The following is a 24,342-nucleotide window of genomic DNA, read 5'->3' on the forward strand; positions in this document are numbered from 1 at the left end:
GACAGCTGCGATTTTCAACCCTGGCTGAAAGCTGTCCCTCTGGGGCAATTCTTACGTCTTAGATGGAATTGTTCAGATGTTGCAAAGTTTGATGAACAGGCAGCGATTCTATCTAGAAGGTTTTTGGAAAAAGGATATGATCCTGTCTCCCTTGATGTGACAGTGAGGACCGCCCGAGAAAGAGACAGGCCAACACTGCTGACAGATAGACAGGATATGAGAGCCAATGCTCAGGGTAGTGTACCGTTCATTACGACCTTTTCAGTGCAACACGTGGCGTGAGAAACCTGATCCAAAAACATTGGCACCTATTGACTAATGATCAGGTTCTCAACACTGTCTTACCTGGAAAACCACAAATTATTTTCTAGGGGCTTCTTCCCTGGGGAACAAAATTGCCCCCAGTGTACAGGACCCACCTAAGGCCAACAGATGCTTTTTTCAGAACCTAACGGGCTATTACAAGTGCAAGAATTGTCGACAAACATCCCGTGTCTAGACATTATGATCAGATACACAAGAGAGACCCATCGGGCACTTTATTTGTTGGCATTGATAAGTATAGGCCCCATTGGAGGGGTGGATCCTTGGTCAGGGAAATATCCAAGCTCGAAATGGCTTGGATCCATAAACTAAAAACGTACGTTCCATTTGGCCTCAATGTGGACACTGATGTGAATGCCTTTATTAACAACTCTTAAGCTTGTAGCCTTTTTGTGTTTTTGTTCTAACCTAGGTTACACATATACATTTTTTGACTATGTTCTTGTTGTATATATGTTTTTCTCTGGATTTGGGGTATTCCTTTGTTCTGGGTCGGCTAGCTATTTGGATGAGGGGACCTACACCGAATACATCCCTACAACATTGGTTGATGGCCTTTTGGCTGTATCATCTGTGGGATTGGGGGCAGTATGACATTTAGAATATATACTCTCTCCTGTTTCTGCTTCCTCTCTGTGCCGATTCGGTATGGGTATCGCAACGTTGTGTTTGGGGATTACCACATGGGAACTGGGTTCCTCATTCCATGATGCACTGAAACAGATAATACATGTATTTTTTTCCTTTTTTTTCCCCTTTTTTATTTTTCATACTTTATATGTTTTTTATATTTTCAGTTTTCAATTTTTTATAATAAAAAATACCTTTTTTACATATATGGTGAATTTTTTCTAAACACATATATGTTTTAATTTCTAACTTGATATGTCTTTTGAAGATGGACGGTGTAGACCATCTTTTATGTAGCCAATATCCATTATGTGGTTTAATTCACAATTTTACCATTTTTTATTTATTTTTTATTTAATTTTTTATGGTCTCATTGTATGTCCCCATTATATGATTCGGATTTATTTCCGGGTTGTATTGTATACAACAGTTGAGCTCTTTACTTAGGGCCAATCTAGTTTTTAATTTTTGTTCGTTTTTTATCTTTTTTTGCTATGGATTAAAGGACCATTTATGTTTTTTTTTCTCCTTTTTTCTTTTTCCTTTTTCTCCTTGTTTCCCTATTCCCTCTAATCATTTGCGCTCGGGGTTGACTCCGGGGCTGAGGGAACTTCAAACGATGGTTGTCCATCGGGAGTGAGGCTTGGTTTTCTGACCATTTGCTGTTCCTCCGTAGGACACACATCTGTTAGGTAAATTGGGGAGATAAAATTTCCATCATGGCCGCTAACTGAGAGCGAGGCTTGGCTCGCGATCACATGTTCTGTGTTGTCATACACATACGTAAGATGGTCGCCGACTGGGAACGAGGCTTGGCCTGCGATCACATGATGTTTATTGTTGAATTTACATCTAAGATGGCCACCGACCCGGAACGAGGCTTGGGTATGGGAATGGGTATAAATGGGGTGACGTCGCACACCGCCGTGCCCCTGGACGACGTAAGTTATTACGAAACGCATAGGGAGGAGCGACGTGTTGACGTCACCCCAGTCGTGTTTGCTTGCTATACACCAGGAAGGACGGGTTGGTTTTTTCGTGTGTGTCCGGCCGGCGCACACTTCTTATCGAGCCTGTTGTTAAACCTTTTATGTAAGTGCATTTATTTTTATTTTTGAATTAAAAGTCGTTGGTTTTACACTATCTGGAGCCTATGTTTTCTCTATATGACACTGCGCTGAGCCGGGAGTGGTATATGGAGGGACGGTAGAGACAGCTGTAGCCCCATCTTGTGGAAGATCTGTGATTGACCAAGTGGTACAACAACCTGAATGCCCATCTAATCTTATTTCATCTGTTGTGACCCTCTGTAACGGGGGGTCGTTTCAAGTTGGTAAGGAGCCAATTCATATATTTGGTGATGGTAAAGAGCACATTGCACTTTTGGAGAGAATTGTTTGTTTCAATTCAGTCATTCACATGAAGATTCATCACTGGTGGTTGATCAATTATATGGACAATTTACACTATTAATAAGATATATATTTTTCACTTATAATTATATGGACACTATTTAGTCTTGACATTGTTCAAATTTATTTTTATTTGTTTTTTATTTTTGTGTATTATGCATCTATATTTTTTGGTAGATATTTTGCTTTGAGTTCTTGCTCATCTTTTATATATGATTTTTTATGTTTTATTTTATTACACAGTGGTCTCTTTTTTCTTTGATACATTGATAACACGTAATTGTGTTTCACTTGTGAGGGTCAGTGTTGCACATGTATACACATGTATAATACGTTGAAGTGATTTTTTAGGTATAATAATTTGAAGCTTTGTTTGCTTTCTATTTCTGGTTTTGCACATATATATACCCATTTCACTTTGGGATTTAGAGGTTAGCGCAATTTTCTCTTTTCTTTATCTCTCACCTTGACTACTGCAACTCCCTCCTGATTGGATTACCTTTACATAGACTATCACCTCTTCAGTCCATAATAAATGCCGCTGCCAGACTCATCCACCTTACCAGCCATTCAGTGTCCTCCACCCCTCTCTGCCAATCCCTCCACTGGCTTCCACTCACCCAACAAATAAAATTCAAAGTACTAACAATAATTTACAAAGCCATCCATAACTCTGCCCCCAGCTACATCACTAACCTAGTCCCAAATACCAACCAAGCCACTCTCTCTTCGGTCCTCCCAAGACCTCCTGCTCTCTAGCTCCCTTGTCACCTCCTCCCATGCTCGCCTTCAGGATTTCTCCAGAGCTTCTCTTCCTTTGGAACTCCCTACCCCAATCTGTCCGACTGTCCCCTAATCTATCCATCTTTAGACGATCCCTGAAAACCCTTCTCTTTAACCGGTTCCCGACCAGCGCACGACGATGTACGTTGACAGAATGGCACGGGCAGGCATATTGGCGTACAGGTACGTCCAATATTCAATGCCGCCCTGCCATCGGGAGTGCGCCACCGGCGGCGCACTCCCGCGCTGGTCGGGACCCCCGTGAGTCCGGTCGCGGGACCCGCGGACTCGATCGCCGCGGGCATTCCCGCGATCGTCTCACGGGACGGCTGAATGGAGGAAATGCCGTGTAAACAGCATTTCTCCATTCTGCCTAGAAACTAGTGACACTGATCTCTGCTCCATGTGATTGGAGCAGAGATCAGTGTTCACTAAATGAAAGCCCAACCCCCCCACAGTTAGTAACACACCCCTAGGAACACTTAACCCCTACACTGCCACCCACTGGTTAACCCCTTCACTGCCAGTGTCATTTACACAGGAATCACTGCATTTATATAGCAGTGATTACTGTATAAATGACAATGGTCCCAAAAATGTGTCAAAAATGTCCGATGGGTCCCCCACAATGTCGCAGTCACAATAAAAATCGCCGATCGCCACCATTACTAGTAAAAAAAAAATAATAAAAAATTATTAATAAAAATGCTATAAAACTATCCCTATTTTGTAAACGCTATAACTTTTGCGCAAACCAATCAATAATCGCTTATTGCGATTTTTTTTACCAAAAATATGTAGAAGAATACGTATCGGCCTAAACTGAGGGAAAAAAATGTTTTTTTATATATTTTTGGGGGATATTTATTATAACAAAAAGTAAAAAATAATGTGTTTTTTTCAAAATTGTCGCTCTATTTTTTTTTATAGGGCAAAAAATAAAAACCGCAGGGGTGATCAAATACCACCAAAAGAAAGCTCTATTTGTGGGAAAAAAAGGACGTCAATTTTGTTTGGGAGCCATGTCGCATGACCGCGCAATTGTCAGTTAAAGCGACGCAGTGCCGAAATCGCAAAAAGTGGTCTGGTCTTTGACCAGCAAAATGGTTCGGTCTGTAAGTGGTTAAAGAAGCCTATCCTGCTACTAATAAGGCCCCATACACACTATCAGTTTTTCTGCTGAGTTTTTCCTTCAGGTTTACCAAAACCATGTAGTGTAAGGGCCTGCCTGGTTGCATACACATTGAAACTCCTAAGGTTTGACCTCATATTATATGGTTTTGGTAAATCTGAAGGAAAAACTCAGCAGAAAATCTGATAGTGTGTATGGGGCATAACTAACACTGTTTTACTTCCTCCATCAGCTCATCCCCCCACAGCTATTACCTTTTGTATCAATTGACCCTTCCTTTTTAGATTGTAAGCTCTAATGAGCAGGGCTGTAATGTCTACCTTTATTTTGTTAAGCACTGTGCAAACTGTTGGTGATATATAAAACCTGTATTATAATAATAGTAAAATGCGGTAAATACAGCATAATTATGTTTTTTTATTTTTTATTAATTGGACTTTATTTACCAAATGCAATAATTTATGCTAAAAATAGCACTGCATAGCGCCTGTAAAGAGCCTCTCCTCTCACTCCAGTGTGAAAGCCCGAGTGCTTTCACACTGAAGTGGCAGCATCTTTGCAGCGCTGTAGGAGCAGTGTATACACCGCTCCTAAAGCGCCCCTGCCTAATCAATGGGGCAGCGCCACCGAACCGCCGCTTCAGTGTCGCTTTTTGGGGGCGGATTTAACCCTTTTTCGTCCGCTACCGGCGCTAAAACTATGGTAAAGCACTGCTAAAATTAGCCGACGCCTCGGTGAGAGCACCCTTAGGGAGACACTCCCAGCTGGGTGGGGCAGGCGTAGCACACGTTCGGAGCACCCGGAAGTGACCTCAACAGTTCGCCAGTGTTTCTGAGTTCTCCAGGAAGTGCTGGTAGCCACCAGCGCCCCTGGACCTCTGGCCACATGTATACACCAGCAATTTTATGTGGATGAGCACGCTGGATATTGTTTTTAACATTGTCATCCATGTCAAACTCGCCCATGTCTTAATGGACCTTGCTTTGTGCACTAGTGCACAGTCATTTTGTTACAGGAAGGGGCCATATCCAAACTGTTCCCACAAAGTTGGGAGCATGAAATTGTCTAAGCCCTTGTACACAAGGTCGGACATTCCGACAATCAAATCCGTCTGATTTTGTCCGTCGGATTTTGTCCGAAACTGTTGCATACACACGGTCGCAAGTTGTCGGAAAATCCAATCGTTCAGAACGTGGTGACGTTATTTCGTTACGACGGGACTACGTTCAGGCTAGTAGCCAAAAGCTTTGGTGTAGGAATTTGATCTGAGCATGCGTGGCACTTTGTCCGATCGGAATTCTCTACACATGATCGGACAAGGTCCGATCGGATCATGTTGTCGGAAAATTTTACCGACAAGTTGGAAAACTTGGTCCGTCGGATAGTCCGACGGAAACAGTCCGATGAAGACCACACACAGTCGGATTATCCAACAAAACGGTCCGATCAGACACATTCCGTCTGAATCTCCAACCGTGTGTACAAGGGCTAAAACATCTTGGTACGCGGACGCCTTAAGAATTCCCTTCACTGGAACTAAGGGACCAACCCCTGAAAAACAACCCCACACCATAATCCCCCCCTCCACCAAATGATTTGGACCAGTGCACAAAGCAAGGTCCATAAAGACATGGATGAGCAAGTTTGGGGTGAAGGAACTTGACTTGTCCTACACAGAGTCCTGACCTCAACTCGAAAAAAACACCTTTGGGTAGAAATAAAGTGGGGACTATGAGCCAGACCTTCTCGTCCACATGAGTGCCTGACCTCACAAATGCGCTTCTGGAAGAATGGTCAAACATTCCCATAGAAACACTCCAAAACCTTGTGGACAGCTTTCCCAGAAGAGTTGGAGCTGTTATAGCTGCAGAGGGTGGGCCAACTCAATATTGAACCCTACGGGCTAAGACTGGGATGATGTAAAAGTTCATGTACGTGTAAAGGCAGGTGTCCCAATACTTTTGGTAATATAGTGTATATGTAAAGCCGTGTCAATTGATGGGGCTTTATAAGTACCTGTAATAAATGAATGCATGCTCCAGTGGTCTAGGGTCCTGATGTCATCAAGACTGAAGCGGGGTTGATAGCTCAGCAGCGAACATGTTGACACGAAGGGCAGTCCACCGCCAGAGTGTGGGGGAGCGTCATCTGCTGGTGGAATAGAGGATCAGATAAGTGTTTCCCCCTCTCCCCTTGACAAAATAAGCAATTAACTCTTGCAGTTTAGGCACAGCCCCACTGCAGGGGATGATTTTTAATTTGGGCTTTAAGCCTTGTCTAATAATCAGTGCAATTTACCCATGGCCATTTTGGGCACAATGCACTCTGCACATTGCTTGTCTTCTCCATCCCAATATCTCCCTCTTTATTAAATTTCAAAAGTTCAAAAGTATGTTGGATGTTACATGCAAATATTTTTTTTTCAAGTACTCCTCTTTATAAATGTGCTGCATTTCATTAAGAATTGTCAAAAATTGCCAAAAATTATTGGAGGACGATAAGTAAATGCCGAGCTTGGAATAGGGCAAATGTTAGATTTCATTAGTGTAGCGGCGGGCTCCTGAAGAGCACGTGCTATGTGTTTTCAAAATTTAACTTCACCCAAACTACAGTTTAGTTTGGGTCTATTTGCCTAAATTTGACTTCTGTGTCAGTCTGACTGGGCTGTGAGATGTTCAGCCTGGCCACACGGGAGCACTGTCTCTGGTGGCAGGCGTGGAACTATGGTCTGGTTGGGCGTTTAATTTGCTCTCTCTCGGAGTCAGGTCAGTCGGAGTGGCTCTCTTGCTGTGCCCTCTGGGAGAGGGCATTTAAGATGTGGACGTCACGTGGTTCGGGGGTTCCGGTCCAGTATGCTGTGCTGATTACATGGTCCTGGTCCTCCTGACCAGCCCCCAGGAAGGCTATGGCCTGGGGTGCGGATCAACCTGACTTTAATGCCTCGGGGCTGGCTAGCCCAAGGCAAGGAAACTAAAGGAGGATTCTGAGGTGGTTGGGTGCCGTCTCCGGTTCGGGAGAGACCCAATGAACTTCGAGCATTGCAGGGGAGAACTCTTTAGAAGAACACCACATACGGGTTTGTTTTCTTAACAAGAGCCTGGAAGGGCTGAAGTAACCGAGAGAATCCGGTCTTGTGGATATCGCCAAGCGAGCTGAAAGATCCAGGTATCCTACAAGTGTTCTACAGCTTAGTTTCCTTACGTGTTCTGCAACAATGTCGGTGATAAAGACTTTGTTCCTGAGTAAACACCTGGTTGGCTGCTAGGCCTTGTGAGAGAGGGACTGTCCAATCTGGGTGATCATCCAGCTGTGAATGGCTATTCTCTGGATGCAGTCAAAATAAGCAAGTTCTTTAACGTTTTTGGACTTTGACATTGAGAGAACCTGAACTTTCCTTTCCAACCCTCTGATCCCAAGTTGAAAGACTGTTTAATGGTTTGAGTTTTTGTAAATAAAATCCATTCAAGTGGATCTGTTGTCAGTCTCAAGTTACTGAGTCATCTACCACGGGACATCCCCTAGACGTGAAACAAAGAGAATGGAAGGTAACGGTAAGCCCAAAAATAACCAGCAGCTCCTTCGGGGGTTAGTGCTACATTAGCAATCAAAAACCAACAAACATTTGTTTATAAATAGGCTAAAAAAGCCATAATAGGACAAAAGTTGGCCAAAAAAATCCACATGACCCCTTTATAAAAAGACCCCATTGTGTTATGTCTGAATGTGGTTCACGATCTAGCCAAGGACTTGGCATTTCCTCACTGAGTGAATGATTGCTGTGTCATCACAGTGCGGAGGTGGGCTGGCAATACACTGATCCTATCTGACAGTAACATAATGGGTAAGGGTAAAACAAATAAGAAAAACCAAAGTCCATGATACTGTTGCAATACTTTTAATTCATTCAATTACAACATTCTCAGAAGGATTGTTTTATGTGCGTTCATCCACATCATGGGGGAAAATAATCTTTTTCAATTATATTAGAGGCAAAGAAGCAAATTCCCTGGTTCGGTTCCTCCACTGAAAATGTCCAATCATACAAATTCTTTACAGAACCATTTCTCATTTCGGTCCCCCTTGGACAGCATAGAAAGAAGTCAACACTTTGTAGGCCAAGCCTAGGTCCATCGCTGATAATGGGTGGAACCAGGGCTGGACTTACCATTGGGCTTGACTGGGCTAAAGCCCATGGGCCCTGCCTAATAAGGGGCCCCACGGGCCCCACAGAGATACATAGCCGAGTATACTTGGCTCCGCTCCTCTCACAGTCACGCCCAGTCCTGCCCTATGATGGACATAAAACAGGGACTGGGCATGGCTGTAAGCCGAGCCAAGTACACTCGGCTACTCTCGGCTTCGCTCGGGACTGCGAGAGGACCCTCAGCCGCCGAGAGGACCCTTAGCCGCCGAGAGGACCCTTAGCCGCCGAGAGCCGCTGAGAGGACTCGAGAGCCGCTGAGATAAAGAAGACAATGTATCTCGGCAGCGCCATTTTTAAACTTCAAAACTGCAATGACAAGGCTGCAAATGACAAGGCTACACTGACAAGGCTGCAAATGACACTGCAAAGGCTGCAATTACACTGGACAAGGCTGCAGATGGATGGGCAAGGCTGAAGATGGACACTGATAAGGCTGCATTGATGGGCATTTAAATGTAAGTTTTTTCCTTAAACTTCCCTCCTAAAAGTTTTTTCCTTAAAATTCCCTCCTAAACTTGCGTGTTATACGCCGGTGCGTGCAGGTCTGGACTGGGACAGAAATTTGGCCCTGGACTTCATCCAGACCGGCCCACCGGCACCCCTTACATCAGAGTGTCCCATCACCAGCCCCCTTACAACAGAGTGTCCCATCAGCACCCCTTACATCAGAGTGTCCCATCACCAGCCCCCTTATATCAGAGTGTCCCATCACCAGCCCCCTTACAACAGAGTGTCCCATCAGCACCCCCTTACATCAGAGTGTCCCATCACCAGCCCCCTTACAACAGAGTGGCCCACTAAGCCATCGGCCCACCGGGAAACTCCCGGTAGTCCCGATGGCCAGTACATGCATGGGTGCGTGTTATACGCCAATAAATACAGTAATGTATAGAAGGTAGGGCCCGAAAGTGACCCAAGCCCAGGGGCCCCCACCACCCTAAGTCCTGCCCTGGGTGGAACCCTTTTAGAGGGTTAGGTGGGTTTAAGGACTTCTACGGTGGAATCTTTTCATGGTATGCTTTTACTAATGTAGAGTACACCCCAGGCTTTGTTGGCTATATTACCCCAGGTTCTATTCCCTATTACAGCGGTCCCCATCCTTTTTGGCACCAGGGACCAGTTTCTTGGCAGACAATTTTCCCAGGGCCAGGGACGGAGTCTGTTCTCAGCCCCCCTTCACATCACAACCCCCCCCCCTTTTACTTCACAGTCCCCCTTTATGTAGCAAGGTCCCTGGCCTCCTTCAGTCTAATGAGAACCTCCAGGGCCAGATAGCTAATATCCTTCAGTATACTGTGGGTTGTGAGGCATAGTGGGTGCAAGGTGGATAAAGTAATTGGGCGCCAGACACTTCTTGAATGCAAAAGAGATATTTATTTCTCTTACAAGCTTTTTGGGGAAAAGAGGGTTAGGGCCAGGACACCATTGAGTAGTTGCAAGTTCAATTGGCAGACTCAGAGACTTCAATAGGAAGACAGCCACGCAGGGAAAGGCTTCCAGCGAGAAGCCACATCTGCAGGAATGCTATCTCCTATGGCAACAGTCTTTAACAGTTCCTAACATAAAGCGTAACAGTTCTTTCACCTTCACTACAACTTCTCCTTCTAGTTCTTCAGCCCACTGAGCTCCCGGTCTCTCACTAGACCCTCTGATTCACTGTCACTGAATCCCTACTGGCCTGCTAGGTCCCTGGCTTGACACACAAGGCTGCTCTGCAAGCATCACCTCTGCTGGCTGGATTGATCACCGCCTGAAGTTTCCCGATTCTCCACTGCGCCCGGGAGAATACTGCCCCAGTACTTGCTTCAGTTACTTACTGTGGTCCCTGGTAATAAGGTGGTTGGTCCCTTAGTGGCAACAGTTTCCCTTCTACCTCCGATCACTGACAGGTTCTCCGGCTGGCACTTCTGGTTAGACTGCAAACAGCAATCCCAACCCTGTGCTGCTCTCTTGCTTCTGGATAGGCCCTCAGATAGCCTAGCAGCCAGAAGCCCACCGGCATAGGCCCAATTTCTGGCCTAGCAGCCCGGGGCACACGACACATGTCCACCCAGACAGCCGTCCAGGTGGCACAGAACATAAATCACCTGATTCCACCCGAATATATAGGTTCCCCCAGCAGGCCAAGGCATACCTCCCAACATTTTGAGATGGGAAAGAGGGACACCTACTAACAAACGTATGTAGACATAGGACACGCCCACTGCCACACCCCCTTAAAGGAGAATTAACCAAAAAAGGTTAATTAAATCCACAAGGGCTTTTTTTTTTACCACAACTATTCCTTTATATTGGCTTTTAAAATTAAAAAATGCAGCAATTTAGAAAATGGATGAAAGGTTTAGCACTGGGAAACACTTATTGATAGATAAGTAGTTCATTTTATATACAACTATATATATCAGACCAAAATGAGGGACAAATAAGGGGGGAAGAGGGACAGAGAGACATTGTTCCAAATCAGGGACAGTCCCTCGAAATCAGGGACTCCCCTGTGCACACTCCCTGCGATCCGAGTAAGGGGCCGGTGCCAATGACAGCTGATCACACGATCAAAACAAAAGCTCAGTGATCGTTTTTTTTTTCTCTCCACACGCTGACAGCGGAGGAGAAAAAAAAAGTCAATCTCCAGCTCATCTTAAAGGGACATTGGTCCCGAAAAGGAAGATGCAATTATGCCTCATTTATGCTGTCTAATAGTGCCCACAAGTGCCACCTATCAATGCCCACCAGTGGTGCCAATCAATGCCACCTATAAGTGCTGCCTGTCAGTATAACTGATCAGTGGCCATCACTGACACCCATCAGTGCCCATCACTCGAAATCAGGGACAGTTGGGAGCTATGCCAAGGGATTCAAGAAAACCCCTGCCCATTGGCTGAGATACCCCATATACCCATAACCTGACCTTGGGTGGGTTGCCCTTCTTATATCTAATACCATCAAGTACCCGGCTACCTAATGGCAGAAGAGAAAAGTGCAACAAAGCTAAACTTAGGGAGAAATCAATGGATCTTTAACAATCAACCAGTATAACTACTCCTGGCAAGTAAATTTGTGAGGTGCATCCTTGACTAAACTCCAGGGTTCTACATCTATATCACAGTTCCCCTGTAACCACTTGACATCCGCGCTATTGCCGAATGAGGGCCACAGCGTGGACCTGAATTCCCGGCCTCCCCTGTGCACACTCCCTGCGATCCGAGTAAGGGGCCGGTCCCGGCCCCTTACCATGTGATCAGCTGTCAGCCAATGACAGCTGATCACACGATCAAAACAAAAGCTCAGTGATCGTTTTTTTTTTCTCAATGCGCTGACAGCGGAGGAGAAAAGCCGGCTATTATGCCTCATTTATGCCATCTAATAGTGCCCACAAGTGCCACCTATCAATGCCCACCAGTGGTGCCAATCAATGCCACCTAGAAGAGCTGCCTGTCAGTATAACTGATCAGTGCCATCACTGTCACCCATCATTGCCAATCAGTGCCACCTTATCAGTGTACATTAATGATGGACAAAAATTACCCGTTTTAAATTTTTAAAACAAAATAAACGAAAAAAATGTATTTTTTCAATTCAGTCTTTTTACATTTGTTTTAAAAAATAAATAAATCGCAGAGGTGATCAAATACCACCAAAAGAAAGCTCTATTTGTGGGAAGAAAATGATAAAAAATGTATTTGGGTACAGTGTTGTATAACCGTGCAATTGTCTTTCAAAGTGCATCAGTGCTGAAAGCTGAAAATTGGTCTGGACAGGAGGGTTGGTTTAAGTGCCCAGTGGTTAAAGCAGTCCTACAGTGTCCTCAGTTCCCCTTCACATCACAGTGGCCCTCTACATTAATGTAACGGGGCTGTGATGTGAAGGGGAACTGAAGACACTATGGGACTGCTTTAAAGGGGGTCTGTGATGTAAAGGGGACAGCACTATAAAGGGGGCATTCTGATATAAAGGGGACTGCACTGTAAAGAGGCAATGTAATGATTATAGTGCCCCTCTACAGTGCAGTCCCCTTTATATTACAGTGCCCCTAGCAATCACAGCCTCCTCCATTACAGTGCCTCTGCAGTGTACCCCCACCCTCCCTTTCTCTCTAAGGCCCCGTTCACACTGACCGACCATTCAGGCCCGCCTCCATGCTTGTTTATGGAGCGATGGATGTCAGCGGAGACATGTCCGCTGACATCCGACCCGGTCCGATCCGGCAAAGGCAGACGGATGGCCCTATGTCTGGATCCGTCGCTGGTGGATCGGATCGGGTGAGATCTGATGAAAACGGACATGCTGTCCGTTTTCATCCGATCTCTCCATAGAGACCAGCGGCGCTGGACAAGCCCCTCCCCGTTCAGTGGGCAGAGAGGGACCTGTTATCCACCGGCTCAGCGGAGATCAACGGAGAGATGTCCCGCGCAGCCGGCAGACAGAGGCGGACTCAGTGGAAGCGGAGTCTGCCTCGTGTGAAAGCACACTTCCTCGAACCAGTCTCTGCCTCCCCTGCACAGGACTCCTACCATTTGGCAGGGCAGAGGCTTTCAGTCCGTGTGTCCTCTCTCGGCTCCTACCCCCCCAGCCAACAATGGTATCCTATTAGCAGTACAGGGGGTGGGAGTAGCTCATATCTTCTGCTCCTTCCGCCCCTGGCCTGTTGATAGCATGACATCATTGGAGGGGCAGGTGGAGGTGCTGACAGAGGATGCACAGGCATGGGCACACAGGAGCAGGTGATAGGCCAGTGCGGACCGCAGTCGCCGGTCACCTTCTGCTGTGTGGCCCAGTCCTCAACAGGCTACAGATCGCCACCAGTCCGCAGCAAGGGGGTTAGTGACCACTGCTCTATTGGATGCATGGCAGCACATGCACACCACGCTTCTCAATCTCTTCATTAAATAATCTGGCAGATAGGGGTTTTATGGTTTTTTTTTTAAAGGTTTTTTTTTTATAGGGTTTTTTTTATAGGGTTTTTTTTATAGGGGATTTACTAAAACTGGAGAGTACTGTAGCACTAACCCCCGAACGAGCTGCTGGTTAGATTTGGGCTTACCGTTACCTTCTTCCTCCTCACTTCACGTCTAGGGGTGTCCCGTGGTAGATGGCCCAGTAACTTGAGAGACTGATGACAGATCCACTTGAATGGATTTTATTTGCAAAAACGTAGACAATGAACAGTCTCTTAAAAGGGATCAGAGGGTTGGAAAGGAAAGTTCAGGTACTCTTAGTGTCAATATTGAATAACTTGCTTATTTTGAATGCATCCAGAGAATAGCCATTCGCAACTGGATGTTCACTCAAGTTGGAAAGTCCCTCTCTCACAAGGTCTAGCAGCCAATAAGGTTCTTAACTCATGACTAGTGTAGTCTGAATGTTCCCCTTATACTATTCCTTATCTATTAGAAACGAGACCACACCATAGGTTGGAGTAAACTGGCCACAACAGCCTTTATTAAACATAACTCAAAATTACTCCAATAACTTGTAAATATGAAAATATATAAATATATAAATATATATAAATATATAAATATAAATAACTTTATTAACCTTAAACCACATTTTAATTAACATTAACTGCCCATTCTGGTGATCTCTGACGGTGACCACACTTAAACCAATACCCAATCACTGCGGTACACCTGACCAACTTCCCAAAGGCCTCCACCTGTGACCGGTCGGAGACAACTTCCGCCAGTGAACATAACCGTATTCCCTCCAACGTTCAGGAATACCCAGAGGGGCCGATCGTTAGATGAGCCCCCCACACCCTCAGATCCCTTCTGAGTACCTGTCTACCGTCAGAAACCACCAGAAAACACACCGCCAACACGAAAAACTTTCAGCTGCCGTGACAACCGATGAACCTGAAAAAGAAGAAAAAGACCAGCAACAAAACACCACAAAACAAACACATAACAATAGGGCGGGAGGGTGGGAAAAACTGCCTCCTCTGTGTCACACTGGGCTCCGAATGATTCCTTAAAGCCACACCTCTCCCTTTTATGTGACCCCTCCCCTACACTGAACTTGTTTCCTGCAAACCTTTTCCTGAACTCCACCCATAAAGCTTAACCCTCTGTGTCCCTCATCCACACTGTCATGTCCAGCACTCCTTATATCATTGCATTCTTAATCCGTGCTTCTCTTGACTAGTGTAGTCTGAATGTTCCCCTTATACTATTCCTTATCTATTAGAAACGAGACCACACCATAGGTTGGAGTAAACTGGCCACAACAGCCTTTATTAAACATAACTCAAAATTACTCCAATAACTTGTAAATATGAAAATATATAAATATATAAATATATATAAATATATAAATATAAATAACTTTATTAACCTTAAACCACATTTTAATTAACATTAACTGCCCATTCTGGTGATCTCTGACGGTGACCACACTTAAACCAATACCCAATCACTGCGGTACACCTGACCAACTTCCCAAAGGCCTCCACCTGTGACCGGTCGGAGACAACTTCCGCCAGTGAACATAACCGTATTCCCTCCAACGTTCAGGAATACCCAGAGGGGCCGATCGTTAGATGAGCCCCCCACACCCTCAGATCCCTTCTGAGTACCTGTCTACCGTCAGAAACCACCAGAAAACACACCGCCACAGCCCGAAAGGGTGACCCCCTCAACCTTGAGGGCCGCCCCACACCCGAAGAGCTTTTTGTATGCCCTCCTGTAAGCCAAAGGACCAGAGGTCAATCCCCACATCCGATAGATGAACGCCATCCCGCCTAAGATAAAGCCCTACATTCACCTCCAATTCCCTGTGTCTTACCACAATGCCCCCGTTCTGCACTACAAACCGCCCAACAACCTTATTAACCCTAATCCTAGTTTTCTCAAGGCTGGCTAAAGACCTGGCCCCCCGCCACACCGTTCTGGCCACAATGTCCGACCACACCAGAATGGTGCCCGGGAAAAGGACTCGCATGCGCAACACATCAGCCTTGATATCCGCCAAAATGTCCTTCACTTTCCGAACTCCCAGGTCATTGCCCCCCGCATGAACAACCAGCACATCCGGGGGCCTATCCCTCAAAGCGAAGCGCTCCACCTCCCTCATGACACGCTCCCACCTCATGCCCGGGAAACCCAACCACATCACCCTAGCTACCTCCCTGGGGATACCCAATTGCCTGCCTGCTGGTAGAGAATCACCTCTCCTGGCCCCCCAGCAGACGTACGAATGCCCCAGGATCCAAACGAGGCGTTGAGAACCTCCATCTGGAATGAAAACAAGAGAAATAACACAACAACCAAAGGAATGTTACAAGCACAGTCCTCCCCCCCATAAATCCCACAGCAAACAACCCCCAGCCGCACCCTCCTTACCCCAGTAGCAACTGCGGCCGGACATAGGACCGGAACCTCCGGGACTCCCATCTGCCAATCCGGCGCACCACCGCCTCCTCCAGCCCACATCGAGCCGCTTCCGTGGCCGCCCCAATCCGAAAAGAGTGGGACGCGTAGTCCCGCTCATCCAAACCCACCGCCCTCAGGCATTGCCGAAAGACCGACACAAATTGAAAACGGGATAGAAAAGAGCCCTCCTCGTGCACCAAAAAGGGGCCCGCCCCCACAGGCCGTACCGCCCGGAAAGCCCGTACCGCCGCCACCGGGCACCCTACCGAGCCCGGCAGGGCGAGCAGCGTAATCGCCACTCCCCTACCCCGTTGATCAGTCTTAGACCTACGCAACCGTATACTCACCCGATCCGCAACCACCTGCACATCCTGATCCAACAGACCCCCAGCCACCCGTTTTGAGCGACACACCAACTCCCCAATCCTAAAAGCCCCATAAAACGCCAACGAAAACGCTGCCGTAAACAGAACGGTCTCGTAGGCAGACGAGCAAACGTCCACCAGCCGAGAACAAATTGCCACCAAATTGTCAAAGGACACCGGCCGGCGCGCATCCCTACCCTTCCAATCCCTCCTGTACCCCTTCAACGTTTGCCTAACCCAAAAATCCTTCGTCCCGTCCGGCTCCCCCCACAGTTTGAACAAAAAGGCCAACCCCGCCAGCTTCCGCTCAATAGACGCGGGAGACAGGCCCGTCTCAATGTTCCGGGCAACCCAGTACAATACCACCCAGCGCCGGTCGGAGCCCCGACCAGCCACTCCCACCTCCCGCAGGAACGCCCACCATTCCGCCCACACTCTAGAATAAGCGGACCATGTAGCCTCACTCAACGACCTTTTTAACCAACCTGCGGCGATTCCAAGGGAAGTTCCCACATCCACCCGGGGCATGGCGCCCCCGACTCCTCCGCTCCCGGCGCCAGCTGCCGGAACTTGTCCCACTGAAAACGAGAGAGCGAGTCAGCCAAAGAATTCTCCACCCCAGGTATGTGCACAGCATAAACGTAAACATTGAGCCGCAAACAGCGAAAGACCAGGTGTCGCAGCAGCCGGATGACCGGGGGGGAGGAAGCAGTCATCCGATTGAGGACCTGGACCACCCCCATGTTATCGCAATTGATGCGCAACTTCAAATTACGAAACTCCGCCCCCCACAGCTCCAATGCCACCACTATCGGGAACAATTCTAGCAAAACCAAATTGCCCAACAACCCCGCAACCTCCCATGAGCGTGGCCAAGGTTCCGCACTCCACCGACCCCGGAAAAATGCCCCATAACCCGTTGAGCCAGCCGCGTCAGTAACCAACTCCACATCGAAGTTGCTCACTGGCCCCGACATCCACATAGCCCGCCCATTATACGACTCCAAAAATTCATGCCAAGCCCGCAGGTCCTCCCGGTGTTCCCTTCGCAAACGCACAAAGTGGGTAGGGGCGGTTACCCCGGCAGTGGCCCCCGACAGCCGTCGGCAGAACACACGGCCCATAGGGATGATCCGGCAAGCGAAATTCAGCTTGCCCAACAGGGACTGCAGGGCCCGAAGCTGAACCTTCGGCCGGCCCTGCATGCCTGCCAATTCCGCCTGCAGATCCCGTAATTTATTCTCTGGCAAGCGACACTCCATTGCCATAGAATCAATCACGATTCCCAAAAAACTCAATTCCGTCACCGGGCCTTCCGTCTTATCCCCCGCCAACGGCACCCCGAACCTGCCCGCAATGTGCTGCAACGTGGACAGAAGAATCGCACACACATTGGAGGCAGGCGGGCCCACGCACAGAAAGTCATCCAAATAGTGGATGACCGACTCCAGGCCCGAAACATCTCTCACCACCCATTCCAAAAATGAACTAAAAGCTTCAAAATAGGCGCATGAAATGGAACAACCCATGGGCAGGCACAAGTCCACATAAAACTTGCCCCGCCAATGGCATCCCAACAGCCGGAAGCTGTCCGGGTGGACCGGCAGAAGGCGAAACGCCGATTCCACATCCGCCTTGGCCATGAGAGCCCCACGACCATACCGCCTGACCCACCGTACCGCCGCGTCAAAAGACGTGTAGGAAACCGTACACGCCTCCGGGTCAATGAAATCATTGACCGACCCCCCTTTCGGAAAAGACAGGTGATGAATCAAGCGAAACTTCCCCGGCTCCTTCTTAGGAACTACACCCAACGGGGAGACCACCAGGTCCCCCCACGGCTGCACTTCGAAAGGACCACCCATCCGGCCCAGCGCCACCTCTTTACCCAATTTGTCATCCACAACCCCCGGGTGATCTAAAGCCGATCGCAAATTCCTGGCCAACGGCGGCACCCCTCCCAAAGAACAGGGAATCCTAAAACCGTCCCGAAAACCCAGAATTAACCCACGCGCCGCCGCACCATCCGGATACCTATTTAGGAAAGGGAGCATCCTTCCCAGGTTCACCGGCGTCATCCCTTTTGTGACTGGCGGCACTGGCACGCTGACCTTTTTTGAAACAGCGAGACAGGGGGTGGGTGCCGCCGCACCCGGAGCACTCATGCTTGAAGCGGCATGCGCCTCCGAATTTACAAGCCCCTTCATTAAAGGGCCAGCACACCCCCCACTTCTTTCCGGCCGGCAGTCCCGAGGAAGACGCACTCCCGGCCCCCCCCTGAAGAAACGGAGTGGGCGCCCGCGGAGCAGACATAAGCCTCATCCAGAGGCTTATGTCCTTGTGATCCCACCGCAGGTCAGCCCGCACTGCCTTACGCTGACGAAACTGCTCATCATAGCGCAGCCAAGCCAGCCCTCCATACACTCGGTGAGCCTCTCCAATCGCGTCCAGGTAACAAAATAACGCCGAGCAATGCTCGGGGTTCTTTTCCCCTATCACGCTAGCCAATATAGCGAACGCCTGAAGCCAATTCGCAAATGTGCGCGGGATCAGCCGATACCTACGTTTTTCCTCGTCGTCCTTCTTGGAACTGTCCGGCTTAACCCTGTCCAAATTAAATTTCTCGAGGGGGAGCAAGGAGAAAATCTCCACATACTCACCCTTACCGATCTTGTCCCGCACCTCCTGCTTCAAATGCGCCCCCAATGGGCCTTCGAAACAAACATAGACTTCGCATCGGGCAGCATCCGCGATCCTAACCAGGTCAGACCGCGCCCCCGGGTCCGCGGGCACCGGGGGGACCCCCGAGCCCACAGCCCCCGCATCCGTGCTCCCCGACACCGCAGCAGGCGGTGCATCCCGCGCAGGAGTGACCTCCGCCCCCCCGGCCCCCCCCACAGTACCCATCCAGGGGGCCACCTGAGGCGACCCGGAGCCCCCAGCAAACTTACCAACCAGGGCCTGCAGCCCCCCCAACAGCTCCTGCAACTGACCTGACGGCCCCCCCGGGGGCCACAGGCCCCGCCCCCTGCGCTGAACCTGCCGCAACCCCCCCCAATACGTCCCGGGATCCCGTGGGTACCGCACCCCCCTGCGCCACCCCCATCAGATCCCGCAAGGCATCCGCCAACAATGTAGACTCCCGCAACTTACCCGGGCCCCCAGGGGCCTCGGCGACCGGTACCGGTCTGGGTGTAGAAAAGGACCCCTCCTCCTCCTGGGACAGCTCGCTCTCCGAACCGACCTCTCCAGCGCGCACCGGGGACGCGGCAATCCCCCTGTGCTCCGCGCGGTCCATCCGGTCCCTGCGATCCGGGACTGCAGGCAATGTCCTCCTCCCCCCGCCGCCCCCGGCATGCCGGCGTCTAAAACCAGCCCTGCCAGGCACCTTGGCAGCCTTCTGCGACCCTCCCTCCCCCCCCCCGGCATGCGACCCCCCCGGAGCGCCCCCCTCCCCCCCACCGCGCGGATGCTGGCCCCAGACCCAGCCTGCCGCAGATCCCCCGCCACGTGCACCCCCCCCTCTTGGCCTGCCGACCCAGAGCCATCCACACTCCCCCCCACCTCCACCGGGCCCCGTGCGGTCCCGGCGCCATTTCCATGCGGCCGTGAAGCCCCGCCCCCCTCCGTTCGGCGGCGCAACGACCGCCCGGACCGGGGGGAGCCGATAACCTGCCGTTTTGCCGGGGGGACCGATCGGTCCACCCCCGGGCTCCGGGAGTCACGAGGCGGCCGAGGAGTAGGCCCAGGAGAAAAACGCGCCGGAGGCCGAGACCTCCGCGCGCGCAGTGGAACCTCACCTGTCCCGCCGCCGTCCACATCGCCGTCCGTCAGGTCACCCACACGTTCCCGCAGCCAGTCCGCACCGTGCACCTCCGCCGCCCGTCGCAGCCGCGCGAAGAGTCCCTCGAGGTCCGCCATAGCAGAGGAGCAGCGAAAAACTGCCTCCTCTGTGTCACACTGGGCTCCGAATGATTCCTTAAAGCCACACCTCTCCCTTTTATGTGACCCCTCCCCTACACTGAACTTGTTTCCTGCAAACCTTTTCCTGAACTCCACCCATAAAGCTTAACCCTCTGTGTCCCTCATCCACACTGTCATGTCCAGCACTCCTTATATCATTGCATTCTTAATCCGTGCTTCTCTGGAACAATTGTCTGCCACAGACGGTGTTGTAGAACACGTAGGAAACTAAATTTGTAGAACACTCGTGTGATACCTGGATCTTTCAGCCAGCTTGGCGATAGCCACGAGACCGGATTCTCTTGGGTACTTCAGCCCTTTTAGGCTCTTACTAAGAAACCAACCCGTACGTGGTCTTCTTCAGAAGAGTCCTCCTCTGGAATGCTTGAAGTCACTGGGTCTCTCCCAAACCGGAGACGGCACTGAACCACCTCAGAATCCTCCTTTAGTTTCCTTGCCTTGGGCTAGCCAGCCCCCGAGACAACAAGATCGGGTGGATCCGCTCCCCAGGCCATAGCCTTCCTGGAGGCTGGTCAGGAGAACCAGGACCAAAAAGTCAGTACATCCTTCTGGACCGGTACCCCGAACCACGTGACATCCGCATCTTAAATACCCTCTCCCAGAAAGCACAGCAAGAGCGTCATTCCCACTGGGTGGGCTCCAAGAGAAAGTAACTTAAGCACCCAACCAGACCATAGTTCCATGCCTGCCAGAAGAGACAGTGCCCTCTGTGGCCAGGCTGAACATCTCATAGTCCAGTCAGTTTGATGCTGAAGTCCAAATTTAGACAATTGTACCCAAACCAAACTGTAGTTTAGGTGTAACCTTAAATTTGAAAAACACTCAGCGCGTGCTCTTCAGGAGCCGGCGCTACACACTCCCCCTGCTAATTTAGACGATGTCCTCATTGTCTGGGAAAGGCAGGAAAAAAAAACCAGAGATAACAAACTAGCTCTATCAAAAAAACCTTAGAGTACCTCAGTGTTTCTCAAATCCAGTCCTCAGGCCCCCCCAACAGGTCATGTTTTCAGGTTTTCCATTATTTTTCACAGGTGATTTGATCAGTTTCACTGCCTTAGCAATTACCACAGCTGTTTCATCTGAGGGAAATCCTGAAAACATGACCTGTTGGGGGGGCCTGAGGACTGGATTTGAGAAACACTGGAGTACCTGAACATTGGGATAGGAATGGGAAAAGGGAAGGAAAACCAATAAACTTTCCAGTATTGTGAAGACATTGTTTAGACACAAAATTATCTTACATAAAGATTACCACCCAAACCTGTCTACCTTAACCACCCATTCTCCGGCAGCTTGATAGATGCTCCTTGGTGAATCCTAAAAAAGAAAGAAAACAGCAAACAACACATTATACACAGACTATTAGAAGGCAGGGTTCCATCCAATCTCAATAGATCCCTCTCCTCTAAACCTTAAAACTTTTAAGACTTCACTTTTTTTTTCCCTATAAAACAGTGCTACCCTGTTTCCCCGATAGTAAGACACCCCCGATTGTAAGACATATCGGGAGTTTCAGAGGGGTCGGCTAATATAAGCCGTACCCCGAAAGTAAGACATATGTCTTACTTTCGGGGAAACACGGGGGTATTGCCGCCTCCCTCTCATCTAGCTGCGCGCCGCCTCCTGCCCACGTCCGCACCGTCCCCCTCTCCATACGTCGCCGCGTCTGCCATTTCCCTCTGATCTTAATGAGCGCCGCCTCCTGCCCACGCCTGAGCCGCCCCCCTCTCCATACGTCACCGCGCAGTCCCCTGCACTTGTCACTGCCGCCTCCTGCTTAAAATACGGTAATGCACACAGTATTAATCATACATCAGTAAAACATACACACTGGCATACTGGGGTATCATCTGCTGTATGTAACCCAGTGGGTATCAGCAGGTGTCACACTGGATTAAATACAGCAGGTGGTACTGTATCACACATAAATCTGTTTCATCTTCCAGTATTCCACTGTTCGTTCTTACCATTTTTCATTGTTTTACATGTTATGCAATGTTGTAACAAGATATTCTTGGCACTTCCTTTTATAAAACTGTTTTGTGGTGAATACAATACTGTTCAGGTTGTTAATAAATGTTAATTTTATGGTTAAAACAAAAAATTCGACAATTTTTTTCCAATATAAGACATACCCCAAAAGTAAGACATAGTGGGGCTTTTGGGGATAAAAAGAAAGTAAGACACTGTCTTACTTTCGGGGAAACACGGTAATTGCGCCGACTCATGCCACCTACTGGTATGAGCCACTAAGGTGCAGTCTCTTCCTAGAACAGGTTCTGTATCCAGTAAAGTGATCTTGACACAACGGTTCTTCTTCTGTTTAACTGGCCCTATCTAACCCATAGTTCTGTAGTTCCAGTAGAAAATGCAAAAAGATAAAGACCAAGAGAAACTTTCCTTGCAAATTCAAAGACTTGACTGAGGAACAGTTCACCGGTAGAAACGGGGATCAGGCAAAGTTAAATTTTTCCCCTGTGCATCCACAGTGGTAATGAAATAAACGGCACTGTCTTTGTCTGGTCTGAAAATCACAACTTTGTCTCCATAAATGTGCCAACCATAACTCCAATGCTGTAGACATCCATTCATACAGCTCTGGTGAAAAAGCCTTTTTTGCGAATCGACTTTGGTACTTTTAAGTAGTTCCAGACATTGTCCTCGTACCATGCCTCGCGGTTCTCCTCAATAATATTCATAATGTCCCTTGGAACATAGGGGAATTCCAACTCATACTTTGTTGCCACCCGCTTATGCAAAAGTCTCTGAGACCGGGATCAATCTTGTCATGGTCGTGCAATTGTTTTTTATTTAAAACCACAGAATGGCTTAACAGCTTAAAAGCCTTTCAATAAGTTTAAAAAGTACTTTCGGCAACCTGGGCTCAAAGTGCCAGTCATCTCCTTCGTCGGAGCCGGAACTAGTCCCTGAATTCTGTGATGACTCCCCTGCGGGCCGACAGCTCCCAATGGTAACACCCGCAGTTTTCCGGTGCTTGTCCATGGGTACCTTTTTCCATATATTCAGCCTGGGGAGGCATGGGGATGGGTCTGCCTCTGCGACGACGGGAAGTGCTAAGTTGTTCTCCCCCTTTGCAGATGAGCACTTCAGCGGCAGTACTCACAGCTGGGGTCATGTCCACGACTTCTGGGGTAGTCTCTTGAACTTTGGAGGGGGCAACATCCCTTCTTGCAGTGCGGGCTCCGATGGATGATGCTGGGGCATAAACAATCGTCTCCTCAGTTGCTATGCCCATGGTCCAGTTCATGTGGTGGGCCTGAGGCAATTCAGTGGGCTGCTCCACTTTGAGGGCGTATTCTCCACACCTTCTACACCTTGCAAACAGTCCCTCTCTCACAAGGCCTAGCATAAGTCTCTACCACAGATGGTGCTATAGAACATGTAGGAAACTAAACTTGTAGAACACTCGTGTGATACCTCGATCTTTCAGCCAGCTTGGCGATATCCACGAGACTGGATTCTCTTGGGTACTTCAGCCCTTCCAGGCTCTTACTAAGAAACCAACCCGTACGTGGTCTTCTGAAGAGTCCTTCCCTGGAATGCTTGAAATCACTGGGTCTCTCACAAACTGGAGACGTCACCCAACCACCTCAGAATCCTCCTTTAGTTTCCTTGCCTCGGGCTAGCCAGCCCCAAGACAACAAGATCGGGTGGATCCGCACCCCAGGCCATAGCCTTCCTGGGGGCTGGTCAGGAGGACAAGGACCATGAAGTCAGTACATCCTTCTGGACCGGTACCCCGAACCACGTGACATCCGAATCTTAAATACCCTCTCCCAGAAAGTACAGCAAGAGCGCCCCTCCCACTGGGCGGGCTCCGAGAGAAAGTAACTTAAGCACCCAACCAGACCATAGTTCCATGCCTGCCAGAAGAGACAGTGCCCCCTGTGGCCAAGCTGAACATCTCATAGTCCAGTCAGATTGATGCTGAAGTCCAAATTTAGACAATTGTACCCAAACCAAACTGTAGTTCAGGTGTAACCTTAAATTTGAAAAACACATAGTGCGTGCTCTTCAGGAGCCGGCGCTACAGTACAAAATGTGGTGCGGCTCTGCCTAGAAATCAATTAGCTTCCAGTTTTTATTGCCAAAGCTTAAAGTGGAAGTAAACCCAATG

At 48.9% G+C, this 24,342-nt stretch overlaps 1 protein-coding gene and 1 long non-coding RNA gene across 2 annotated transcripts in view; one reads left to right on the top strand and one right to left on the bottom strand.

The window, feature by feature from the left end:
• Positions 1-24,342, top strand: part of LOC143923932 (sterol 26-hydroxylase, mitochondrial-like) — a 73,126-nt gene that overhangs the window by 5,073 nt on the left and 43,711 nt on the right. The gene's annotated exons all lie outside the window — the stretch shown is intronic.
• Positions 13,857-19,633, bottom strand: LOC143923931 (uncharacterized). Its single transcript, XR_013261793.1, has 3 exons — positions 19,374-19,633; positions 16,706-16,798; positions 13,857-15,717 (listed from the first exon to the last, which is right to left on the bottom strand). It is a non-coding gene; the product is annotated as an uncharacterized LOC143923931 (long non-coding RNA).

This window comes from Lithobates pipiens, unplaced genomic scaffold, assembly GCF_037356315.1.
Source record: "Lithobates pipiens isolate NorthernLeopardFrog02 unplaced genomic scaffold, aLitPip1_a1.2 Scaffold_22, whole genome shotgun sequence".
Taxonomy (NCBI): Eukaryota; Metazoa; Chordata; class Amphibia; order Anura; family Ranidae; genus Lithobates; species Lithobates pipiens.